Raw genomic sequence first — 12,473 nt, 5'->3', positions numbered from 1 at the left:
GATAAAAAATAAAAATACAGACTTATTTTTATAAGTAGTAGGATGTAATAAAAGGTATTTCAGGAAATGTAAATGTACAAGGTTGGAGAAAAACTGTATACTAGGGCATTGGTTAAAACATTTTAACAGTTGCCAATGGAAAGGAAAAAACAGAATGACTTAGAATTGAGAGGGGAGTCGATGGTAAAATTTTTACCAGTGTTACCATAGTTTTTCTGTAGTGTCCATATATTAGTTGTTACTAGACATTACATTTTCCTAATCTGCCAAAATCTTGAGATAACAACCTAGCTAAGGAAATAGATAAGAGTGTGTGTTTGTGTGTGTGTGTGTGTGTGTATGAGAAGAGGGAATGTATAATCGATTTTATGCTTTTAAAATTTTGTCTTATATATTGTGTACTGCTTTGTCCCCATTACATGGTACATTGATATAGATGACCACAATAAAACTTTGACACTGTATTCAGTTTTGAAATTTCCTTGGTTTATGTATATGTGCTGCTGAAGCAAACATGAAATTTCCTTGGTTTATATGTCTTAAATGCTTTTTTTAAAATGATGACTTCAAGGGACTGTAGGGCTTTTTTTTTTTAAGATTTATTTATTTATGTGTACAAGAACTGGGGTACAGGCCAGAGTTGTGGGGGGTGAGAGGATTCACCAGAGACTGCAGGGAACAGAACAACATACTGCTAAGGGGGGCAGCAGGCTTGACAGGAGAGGTCTGTTTCGCCTTGTGGGATTCTCGCTGGCCAGCCGGGATTGTTGACTTTCTCCCCTTTTAAAGTGGGCAGACAAGTTTTTACACAGAACTAAAATTAATCTATATGCATAATTTCTGTGCAGATGGTTAGAATTTTTGTCTAAGAAAAAAATACAAGCCCTTATCCTCTCTCCTGTGTTATTAATGACAGATGTGTCTTCATTCTGTGTCTTCATCCTGTTTTACATTACTGTCCCTCTGTATCTGTTTGAATTTCATATGCCTAATTACTTAGCTAGAACTTTAACAATAAGATTCCAGAGAATTCCTTTAGTTTGTTGCCTATGTTTGCCAAAAAGAGATGAAGGTAGTAGTGATGGAAGAAATAGATTTTAAGTTGTCTTTCTAGTTTATATGGAATTGTAGCCTTCAGGGCATTACAACTTTATTGAACTGCTAAATGAGAAGGTAAAAATGCCTTCATTTAATTGCCCCCCTCCTTATCCCTTAGGTTAAGTTAGGTGTTTATATGTTTTGTAAATCGCTTTTAATTACCATGAACATAAATTACTGTTTTCAAGAACCCCTTTCCCCCACTCCCCATAAGCACGTCATTTAAAAGTTTAAAATGAATCACACATTTTTGCCTAGACACAAATTGCCAATATAAAGCTGTCTTTGATTGTATCCTAATAGTGTAGTTTTTTCTTTGGGTCCTGTAATTTTCTTTTTCAGCAGTATTTATTAAATTAATCTAGTACTGGATTGCAGTAAACAATCTGACCAAAAAACATATGTTTTCTTTGTTTCTTCTGTACAAATTAAATGGGTTAGGTAATTATGCAGTGGTTCTCATCTACATATACTCTGTATTCTAATAACCAACTTCTGCTTACTGTGGAAAATATTGCTGCAGTAGGAAACAGTTCCTTCTACTTTGCATTGTAATGTTGTATAAAGTTATTTAACCTACTAGCTATTTACAATTTAATTGCTTGACCATAGTAGCATACTCATGGTGGTCTTATATCTACTATAGGTGCTTGAGGCATTCTCATTCTTTTCCTTGATTGTCTTTTCTGACATAAAGAGGTCTTTTTCCTGTCCTCTCTGTTCAAAATAACCAACTATATGGATTATTTTAAGATCCCTTCTATCACTAACAATTTGAAGTTACTCAGGGACTCTACAATCCTGGAGACTCTTGATTTTTCAGCATCAAAATTTGAATGGCTTTTTTCTTAGTTGTCAAACCACTGTCATTATGTTAAGTTAAAAAATGGAAGCATTGACATTGAAAACCAACACATTCATTGTTATACTTATGTAAATAAACTTAGATGAGTACTTGTGTTTTATTATAGTGTATTTTCAATTTCCTGTAACTTACCCTTTTGCAGATTTCATTTATTTATTTGTTTGTTTATTTTGTGGGACCCTCCCCGTTGGCCAGGGATTGAACTGGCGCTGCAGTGGCTGTGGGCAGCCTCACAACCCAGCGCTCAAATGCTGCGCCACCAGGGGAGGCCCCCCCTTTGCAGATTTTATATTGATATCCTTGTACCACCCATTATATACCATGTAGAGCTTTCCTATATCAGTTGACGTAAGTTTCCGCTTATGGCTTGGTAGTGCCACTTGATAGCCTATGAAATATAGGGCTACCTCTAAGGGCTGCAAGTTGTGTAGCAGATCTGGTCCTTTAGAACTCTCTATTGATGAGGTTAGGTTGTGCCCCATCAGAACCCTCCTCCCCCAATTGGCCAGGAGCTGGGAATTTGCTTCTCCAGGTCAATGATGTCTCCTTTCTGATCTGTGTTATCCTCCCACCCACCACTCTGTCTTTCCTGTTCTTGCTCCCTAAATGGGAGGGAGGAAGGTTCATTGCCTGACTGGCCTGGACTTGAGTAAACTCTTGTCACAGTACCTAGAGAAGATTCCATTGTACCACCAGACATTGTGATACCTTGAAATTCCCATAGGTAGGGAGTTGGGTTAGGGGAAGGTGGTTTTATTCTTTGTCTCTTGCACCTAATATAAAGGGACAAGGTATGTGAGTCTTCTCTCACATACCAGGTTGTCACATGAATAGAACTGAAACAGTGGATTATATAGCTTTCTGCAAATAGTGTTCTCCCTTACCCCACACTAAATTTATTTTTTGTATTTTAATGAAGCACTAGTGAGAAAATAGAGGATTTGTACATACTCCATTCATTTCCCCAACTTTTTGTTTTCTCCATCTTTGATTATATATGCTGAATTCTGATTTGTTGTTGCGGGTTAACATGTTTGGGAAAGAACTAATTAAAATGATTTTAATTTTTTTTTTTTAATTTGAAACTGTTATGTTCAGGGTTATATTCACACCAAGGTTTGAGGTCTTTCAATTAAAGTGTTGAGGAGACTATAAGCAACATTGGATAAATTTACTATAGGTAATAATTTAAAATATAGAACCACAGTTTTGTCACTAAACACCATTTAGGTATACTGTCTATATACTGTGGTTGCAATAATAGAAAGAAATTGAGTGAGAGACCAAGCACATTTCAGTAATTTTTTTTGATCTTCTAAGAGACTGAGTTAGTTCTCTCTCTACCTCCTTTTAGAAATGAGGAAACTGAGTCTCTCAGTTTAATTAGTTAAAAATCACACAACTACTGAATGGCAGAATTGGGAATTTTAACACAACCCATACTTTTAATTGCTATCCTATGTTTATTTCCCAATAGTATTTTATTACTTAGTTATATCATAAAACATTTTTCTTATTTTAAAATAGCTTTAATATTAATTTTAATGATTGGACATTTCATTGTGTCAATGATCTACAGTTTATCATTAATATTGAGATATGTTTTCATTTTTTTTGTTAGATAATTTTTCAGTGAGTGAATTCATGTACCTTTTTGCCTTTACTTTGTTACTACCTTAAAGAAATATTTATTGGAGAAAAAAGAATATTTATTGGAGAGAAATTAATGAATCAGGGAATAACTTCCCTTGGTGGCTCTTGCTAGACGTTGCTATGTTGATTTTCAAAAGGAAAAATTTCATACCCTGTTTAATCAACTATGTAAATTGTGCCAGTATACATTGGGAGCAAGGTAAAGTCTATATAAATTGGTAAAAAAATTTACAAAATCAACTTTGTGCCTTATGGAGAGTAAAGGGGTAGAGCTGGATAATTTTTCATAGGAAAATAGCTGCAGAAGTCCTATGAGCAGTACTGTTCTGAGAGCCTATAGCCAGACTGTTCTTGGGAAAGAATGGACTGGCCTGAATACCCTAGTGTTTATTTGGGTAATGATTTGTATCTAGCTTACTGTTCTTGGCAGGGTTTTATTTTTGATCTGAGTTAAATTTCATATAAATTAATACCAGATTATAATTTAAATTTGAATTTTTAATCCTTTGTTATAATCCCTTTGTTTTTTTAGCCACTCTTTTTTCTGTTAGCATTGTAATCTGTAGATGAGAATTTAAAAGTTGTTTCATTTGATTTGAGGTATCAGGAGACTGGTCTATTTTACTTGCAAATGGAAGGTATATGTATTATGTATTTATATAGAAAGAGTATGTTATAAGCATCACTATGTTTTTTCATGGAGTGACTTGTTGGATAATATTGGGAAATCTGAACAAAGAAACAGTTAATATTATTTCAGGTAGTAATATGCTTACACCTGATGACTAAAAATTTGTATACATTTATGTATGGTGTTTCCATATCATTACTTATTTATTTATCTATCTATCTGTCTATCTATCTATCTGTCTGTCTGTCTGTCTATCTATCTATCTATCTATCTATCTATCTATCTATCTATCTATCTATCTATCTATCTATCCAAGCACTGGGTACAGTCAGAAGCGCAGGAGGGTGAGAGAATTCACCAGAGCCAGAGCAGGGAGCAGAGCAGGCAGAAGGACTGAAGTACACTGATGAGGGGAGCAGCAGGTGGCAGGAGAAGTCTGGGTGCCATGTGGGACCCTCCTCTGGTGGCCGGGGAGCAGCTGGGGATTGAACGGCGCTGCAGAGGCTGCGGGCAGCTTCACAACCCAGCGCTCAACCGCTGCGCCACCGGGGAGGCCCTCCATATCATTTTTGATAACTGCCCCATACTAGCTAAAGCCAGAATGGTAGCTATCCTTTACTGGACTGATAGTTGATAGTTGATGTTTTACCCAACACCTTCCTTATTTCACATTATATGAAAGGAGTAATAAAGCTCTTTATTGGTAGAAGCTTTATTTATTGAGGATTTATAAGTTATATGCTGAGGATTAATATGTTTTATGCATGCTAAAGGCTTTATTTTTACCTGTTAGCTCATTTTATCTTCTGTAAGATTTGTATGAAGTAGGCACTACTATTATCATTTACACAGTAGAGAAACAGAGGTTAAGAAATTCACTCTAGCAGATGGCAGAACTGGGAGTTGGGTTTGGGCTCTTTGATTTAAGGCCCTTCCTCTAACTACTGTTCCTTATGGCTGTTGTGTGCACTTTTAATTAATTGACTAGAACATGGTTTCAGGTTTTTAGTTTCCTTTACCTTAGAACCTAGTTATCTTAACAAAATTTTCACATTTTCTAATCTAAAGTAGCATGATAGTGACATTGATGCTCACATGCACTCCTCGGGATAGAGTGCAGAGGGAGAGGTCATGTTTAGATAGAGAAGCTGTAATTTTGTTCAGTTCTTTTTTCTTAATCATTTATTTTTAAATTTATTTTTGTGTGGAAGAACTGGGGTATAGGCCAGAGGTGCGGGGGTGGTGAGAGGATTCACCAGAGGCAGTTGTGAAATTTACTGAAACACACTGCTAAGACCAGCAGCAGGTGAGACAGGATAGGTTTGCTGCACCCTATGTGGATGAAATCCCTGGCAGTGGCTAGAACTCAGTAGTGGTGATGCTACTGAGACTTAACCCCTGGGCCGCCAGGGAGACCCCCTGCTTCTTAAAGATAGATGTTGTCTGTGCGTTTCTTTGAAGATAGTTTATGTAAAGTAAGGGAAATGGCGCTTACTTTAGAAAGTGGATGTTTATTGTTAACTAACACCAACATAACAATTTTTATTATCTGGAATTAAAAATTTTAATTTAAAGGTTGTAGGAGTTTAGTTTTACTAAACAAAACTAATTGCTTTGCAAACTTTCTAATTGTTTTGCTGACTTTGGCCTCATCCCCCTAATTTCCTCTGTTTTGGGCATATAGGTGGGATTTCAAAAATGAGATTACAGTGACTTTTTTCCTGGGAAAAAGTTGTCACAGTAATGAGTTGATTTGTTAGTGTATTCCAAAGGTGAATAAGATACTTTTGGTAAATTGACAGATTTAAGCCTTGGTTCTGTCTCAGTACATTGCAGGTACCATTCTTACTGACATTAGAGTTGTTCTATCTCTGGTGAAAGGAGCCACTTCAAGTTGGCTCCTGAACATAATTGATAGCTTTGTGCCATCTGGTATGACGTGAAGGATGTTTATCTGCAATATTCTGTCTCAGGTCAGAAAATAGTCAGTGTGAAAAGAACTCTGGTTCTTTTTTCTAATTGCTATAGTATTTTTCACTAAGATATCTCTCTTTATAGTCCCTAGGGGAAGTCATTTTTATAAAACAAATGCAGCTATTCAGCCACCTACTTCCATCTGAATAGGTAGAAAACTATCTTAAAAGGTTTGGGATTAATAACCTCCAAAACTGCAATTCTCAAACTTTTTGCTTACAAGACTTTTTTATTTATTTATTTATTTTATTTATACAAGAACTGGGGTACAGAACAAAGGTGTGGGAGGGTGAGAGGATTCATCAGAAACAGAGTGGGGAACAGAACAGGCAGACTGACTGAAATACACTGCTGAGGGGAGCAGGGGCGAGACAGGAGAGGTCTGCCATGCCATGTGGGATTCTCCCTGGCCAGTTGGGAATCAAACCCGCACTACAGAGGATGTGGGCAGCTTCACAGTGCTGCGCTCAATCCTCTGCGCCACCAGGGAGGCCCTTACAAGACTTTTTAATGTTCTTTACATTACTGATGTCTTCCCCAAACTTGTGTTTATGTAGGCCGATATCAATCAGTGTTTATCATATCAGAAATTAATACTAAAAAATTACTTTTTAATGTATTTAAAATAACCAAATAATGAACTCAGTATATGTCAACAATGTATTTTGAAAGAGTTATATATTTGTTTAAAGAATTTTTTAAAGAGATTTATTTATTTATGCATACAAGAACTGGGATACAGGCCAGAGGTGTAAAGGGCAGGGAGAGGTGAGAGGATTCACCAGAGACAGAGTGGGGAACAGAACAGGCAGACTGACTGAGACACACTGCTGAGGGGAGCAGTGGGCGAGGTAGGAGAGGTCTGCTCCACCCTGGCCAGCTGGGGATTGAACTCCAGGTTGCAGAGGCTGTGGATATCTTCACAGTGCTGTGCTTAACCCCTTGTGCCACCAGTGAGGCCCAAAGATAGTTACAGTTTTGAAAGCAAAAATATTTAATGAAAAGAGTGCGATTGTTTTGTATTTTGCAAATCACTTTGTATCTGGCAATGTGGGAGATGTTGCATTATCATATTGGCTTGTACATTTAGTCCTTTATAATATGTTGATTTGGTTGAGCTGTCTGGTAACACAGACCAGATAGTCAGAGAAAGGAAAAGTATTTTAATAACCTTTTCAGATAATTGTGAATATTATTCTTTGATATTACATCAAACTCGACAAATAGAAGTTTCTTAAAAGTTAATTGGAATGTAGAATCTGAAGCTGTAGCGGTGGGCATTTTGTGCTCTGTTACTTTAAAATCTATTAGTCTATCTTTTATACTTTGAATGACCCAGGCATATGTTTAGTCATTTGGAAACTACAATTCTCAGTGAGTGTTGTAGATCTTCCAAATCATGACAGTTCATTTACAGTATCAAAAAAGATACTTGTTAATATCACCATAGATTTCATAAGAAAAGTCTTTAAATTTTGGCAAGTTATCAAGCTCATGTGGCAGATATGTTTTCCCAAATTCTAATTTTCACTTGAAAGCATAAATTTTATCATTTATAATGAAACTGCTGCCAGATACTGAAAAATATATAACCGTGGTTTGAATGTCAGTTGTTCTTTCAACTTGATTTCTTGTAGAAATGATGTTCTACCAAAAAAAAAAGGCCATTTCAGCTTGCAATTCAAATAATTTTCCTTTACAACCATTGTACTTTAGTATGTAATAGAAGTCTTTTATCTATCCTGTCTCCTTGTCCAGGATATTAAGAAGAATGTGTACTAAGGGTGAAAATTAATAATTTTACTGTCTTATTAAAGATTTTAAGTGAAATTGATTTTTTTTTCTGTGAAAATACAAAGGCTACTAGTACAAGTTTTTACTGCCTTGATTAGTGCAAGATCTTGGCTTTTCCCACCATTGATTTTGTATTATGACTGGAAATGTCAACACAATGGGTAATGCAAATAACATCTTGATATTAGTATAAAATAATATTTTGACCTTGAAGACATCCCACATCCATATTCCACATCCACTGACCATATTTTGAGAACCCCTGCTTTGAATTCTTTAAAATTGCCCAAAAGTCTTTCTAAGTTCTTATGAATATATGAATCTGCCTACTTTTTTTATTTACTGTTAATGTAACCTAATTTTTTCAAGTTCTATTATTTCAGGTAAGCAAAAGTAATTTATTACTCAAATTTACTGTTTTTGCTTTGCAAGCATTGCGTACATAATTTCATTGTAGACTTGAAGAGCTTTCAGCTACATGGTCATTTGAAGAGTTTGAGTAATAGATATTGTGTATTTCAGGCACAATGTTACAAGTGAATATTGCCTAGAGTATTAAGTAAATTGGGTGCTAGTGTAACTCTGGAGTCAAAACCTTTGTAATATTTGTAAACCTTTGTAGTTTCAGATAAATTCAATATTTCATAGAGATAATTTAATATACCTTGGTTGTATTAATGTGACTGTAAGGGAAGTTGTAAGATCATGCTTGTGTGTTTATTTTTTCTCCTCTTTTTTAGTGTTTTAAATCTACCCTTCTCTGCCCACGATTGTCCTTCACACTAAAACTAAAATCATTTAAGACAAATAAGGATTCTTTGTATGTAGGAATATTTGGAAATGGGGAGTGGGAAGAATCCTTTAATTGCAATCTATTCCTAATAAATTTTTCCCTGCGATTAGTTCATCATTGGAATGGGGGATAGGGTAGTGAGTACTCTTTTTTTTTTCTTTTTTTAAAGATTTATTTAATTATGCATATAAGAGCTGAGGTATATAGGCCAGAGATGCGGGAGTTGAGAGGATTCACCAGAGACAGAGTGGGGAACAGAACAGGTAGACTGACTGAAATACACTGCTGAGGGGAGCAGCGGGTGAGACAGGAGAGGTCTGCTTTGCCATGTGGGTTTCTCTCTGGCCGGCTGGGGTCAAACTTGTGCTGCAGAGGCTGTGGATTGCTTCATAGTGCGGTGCTTAACCCCTTGTGCCACCAGGGAGGCCTGGTAGTGAGTACTCTTATCTCAAATTTTGAAGTTTGTTTTCATTCTGACTTTTCACTATTCTCTTTTTTAAAAACAATATCAAAAATAACATGGGTTCCAGTGCTTTATTAAAAATTTAGCTTCTTGGGTTGAGTTGGTCGTGGTAGTGGGAGTGCTAGTCATTTTGGACATTACCATCTGTTTAACTTTTTTTTTTCTGTTGAGGAAAATGTTTCTTTAATACTACTAGCTAATTAGAACCTGGGAGTTATTTTATTTTTTTTTCAACTTGTTTTTTATGCAGAGATTTTTCTTAGCATTTATTAACAAGTACCCAGATATTACTTAGTAAGGACAGATTTTGAAAAGATATTTGAAAATATTTTATATTTTTTTAGCTGTGGAATATATTACAGTGCATCTACAAATTGATAGCATACATTGTCTCATATAAATATTTTTAGCCTAGTAGTAATCCTAGTTTGTGTGGTTCTACTGCTATTTTATGTTAAAGCATACTATATTACCTTTCATAGGAAATCTTTTGTCTATTTGAAGTTTATAACAGATATTCTGGCAAAACATTATAAAAATGTTGTTTATGAGAAATCAAAGAGCTTCCCTTTAGTATTTTCTTTTATAAACCACCTGTTGTCTTATGTGCACAGCATATACATTTGAACAAAGTACTCATCATTTGTCAGCCATCAGCTGCAGCATAGAAATTACTTGTGGTGCTTGCTTTGCAAGAAGTTCTTTTGTATTTGTGACATCAGCTTTGTTTTATACAATTAAAGTATTACACGCTAGAATAATCTAAATTGCAACCACTAAATGGTGATGTAGTTCTTGCCTTGAACTAAATTTGTTTACTGATTGTATGCAGCTATTGACTACTGTTTAACATGACAGTTTTTAAAAATTTCCCCATTATTTTGGTAGCAAATAAGAAGGTGGTTATATTATTAAAGGTTTTTCTCAATTTTGAAATTTGCCTTCAATAAATATTACATTGAGAGAAAATGTAGAAAACCCTGCATGTGTAGAAAATCCTTCAATTACATGATTTGATTTTCAAGTGAAGTTTAATACTCCTAATATGATACATTCATGATCACTTTAATAGTTATTGTTCTAATTTTCAAATTCCTAGTTAAAAGCATTTTGCAGTTATTTTTTCATTTTTTTCTGTTAGAAATGAACAAAGTATAACTTTAAGACTTAAGATTGATACTAGAATAAATATTTAGACTATTAGATAACTTCTTTTATACTTATGGTAACATTAACTCTTCATAGCAATCTGGATGCTTAGAGAACTTTACCAATGGATCCAAGTCATCTGGTATTTTTCCCTTGGGTATCTTGTTAAATAGTCCTTATAATTTGTTTAACAGCACTAATATATTGATATTATTAAATTGACAAGTATTTTCTTCAGATCATTTTTTCATTGAACAGATTTCAGAATTAATGGAATAAAATTACTCTTGTAAGCCAAATATGCCTTGTATTTTGTAAAAAAACTCTAGGAAATTTCACTGCTCAGTTTTTATTTTACTAATAGGTAAAAGATAAAGTAAGTATATTTTCCTAGGTAGCCAGTGGTATGTCTCTGTAATATAACTTACTATATTTGACTGTAGTTGGTATACAGAAACTCTACATGAATTCAGTGACTAAAAGGCAGAAAACCACTTATAAATAATACATTTTTGTCCTTTCAGAAACAATCTGAATCTGAATGGAAACTTTATAATTGCAGGAACAAAATTTGGATTTACTTTTTCATTGCTTGGTTGCTCTGATGTGAGTGTTTTAATATAGTGGACATTAGTATATAAATAAATGATTAGATGAGTCATAAGATGGCACATCTGCCTCAGAAGGTCTTCCAGACAGCATAAGTTATGCTGTTGAAGTCTAATCAGTGCATCTGTCCCTGTGGCTTCAGTTGTTGCAAGGATAGTTTTCTATTTTGGATTAGTTACTATATGAAGACAGCACATTAAAATTTCTTTTCATGCATGCAACTGGAAAATTTGTTCCTGTGATATCTGCACCAAGAAAATGATAGTGAATTTTCATATTTATTTATTTATTTATTATTTTTAAAGATTTATTCATACAAGAACTGGGTACAGGCCAGAGGCGCAGGAGGGTGAGAGAATTCACCAGAGACAGAGTGGGAAGCAAAACAGTCAGACAGACTGGAAACACTGCTGACGGGAGCAGCGGACAAGGCAGAAGAGGTCTGCCATGCCATGTGGGTTTCTCCCTGGCCAGCCAGGAATTGAACCAGCGGTGCAGATGCTGCGGACAGCTCCACAGCGCTGCACTCAACCCACTGCGCCACCGGGGAGGCCCATGATAGTGAATTTTTAAAGCATAATAATAATTAGGGATAGCAATAAATATATAAACTTTTATTTTTACATGCCTTAAACTGCTTATTTATGGTAGGATTTTATATTACAGACCCATAGATGCTTACTGGAGGAAATTTTCTTGTAAATACTAATTTTCTTTTTTTCCCCCCAAAGATTTATTTATACATGTAAGAACTGGGGTACAGGCCAGAGGTGTGGGGGTGGTGAGAGGACTCACCAGAGACAGAGTAGGGAACAGAACAAGTAGACTGACCAAAATACACTGCTGAGGGGAGCAGCGGGCAAGTCAGGAGAGGTCTGCTGTGCAATGTGGGTAGCTCCCAGGCTGGGGATAGAACTCACGCTGTGGCTGCGGGCGGCCTCATAGTTTGCGGCTTAACCCCTTGCGCCACCAGGGAGGCCCACAAGTACTAATTTTCTTACAAATACTGTTACAACAGGAAAGAAATCCAGGTGGAGGCTGAAGCACAGCAGAATTAAAATAAAACAAAGGTTGTATCTCGGATGCCTTCTATAGTTTTAAAATTACCACCAGCGTGTAGAGGGGGAAGAGAGAGTGTGAAGAATGGAATGTGTATGTGCATGTTGATGTTCATGTGTTTATACAAGATAAAAACTGTAAAGCGAAAACTCATTGTAATATACCAGTTGACAACATTGTGGCACATGTATGTGTATTTTATTATCAACAAGTCACTGCTTACATGGAGGGGAGTTGAATAAGAATTGGGCACGACAACCTCTCCTGTCTCGCCTGCTGCTCCCCTCAGCAGTGTACTTCAGTCTTTCGGCCTGTTCTGCTCCCTGCTTTGGCCCTGGTGAATTCTCTCACCCTCCCATGCTTCTGACTGTACCTAGTGCTTGTA

At 35.8% G+C, this 12,473-nt stretch overlaps 1 protein-coding gene across 2 annotated transcripts in view; it reads left to right on the top strand.

Annotated features, from left to right (window-relative positions):
* OLA1 (Obg like ATPase 1) overlaps positions 1 to 12,473 on the top strand; it is a gene marked incomplete at both ends in the record, with an annotated part of 141,520 nt that overhangs the window by 27,149 nt on the left and 101,898 nt on the right. The gene's annotated exons all lie outside the window — the stretch shown is intronic.

Source organism: Talpa europaea, assembly GCF_964194135.1.
Source record: "Talpa europaea genome assembly, chromosome: 1".
Classification (NCBI taxonomy): Eukaryota; Metazoa; Chordata; class Mammalia; order Eulipotyphla; family Talpidae; genus Talpa; species Talpa europaea.
Note: the sequence above shows the minus strand (reverse complement) of the source record. Positions and strands in the feature narration are given on the sequence as shown.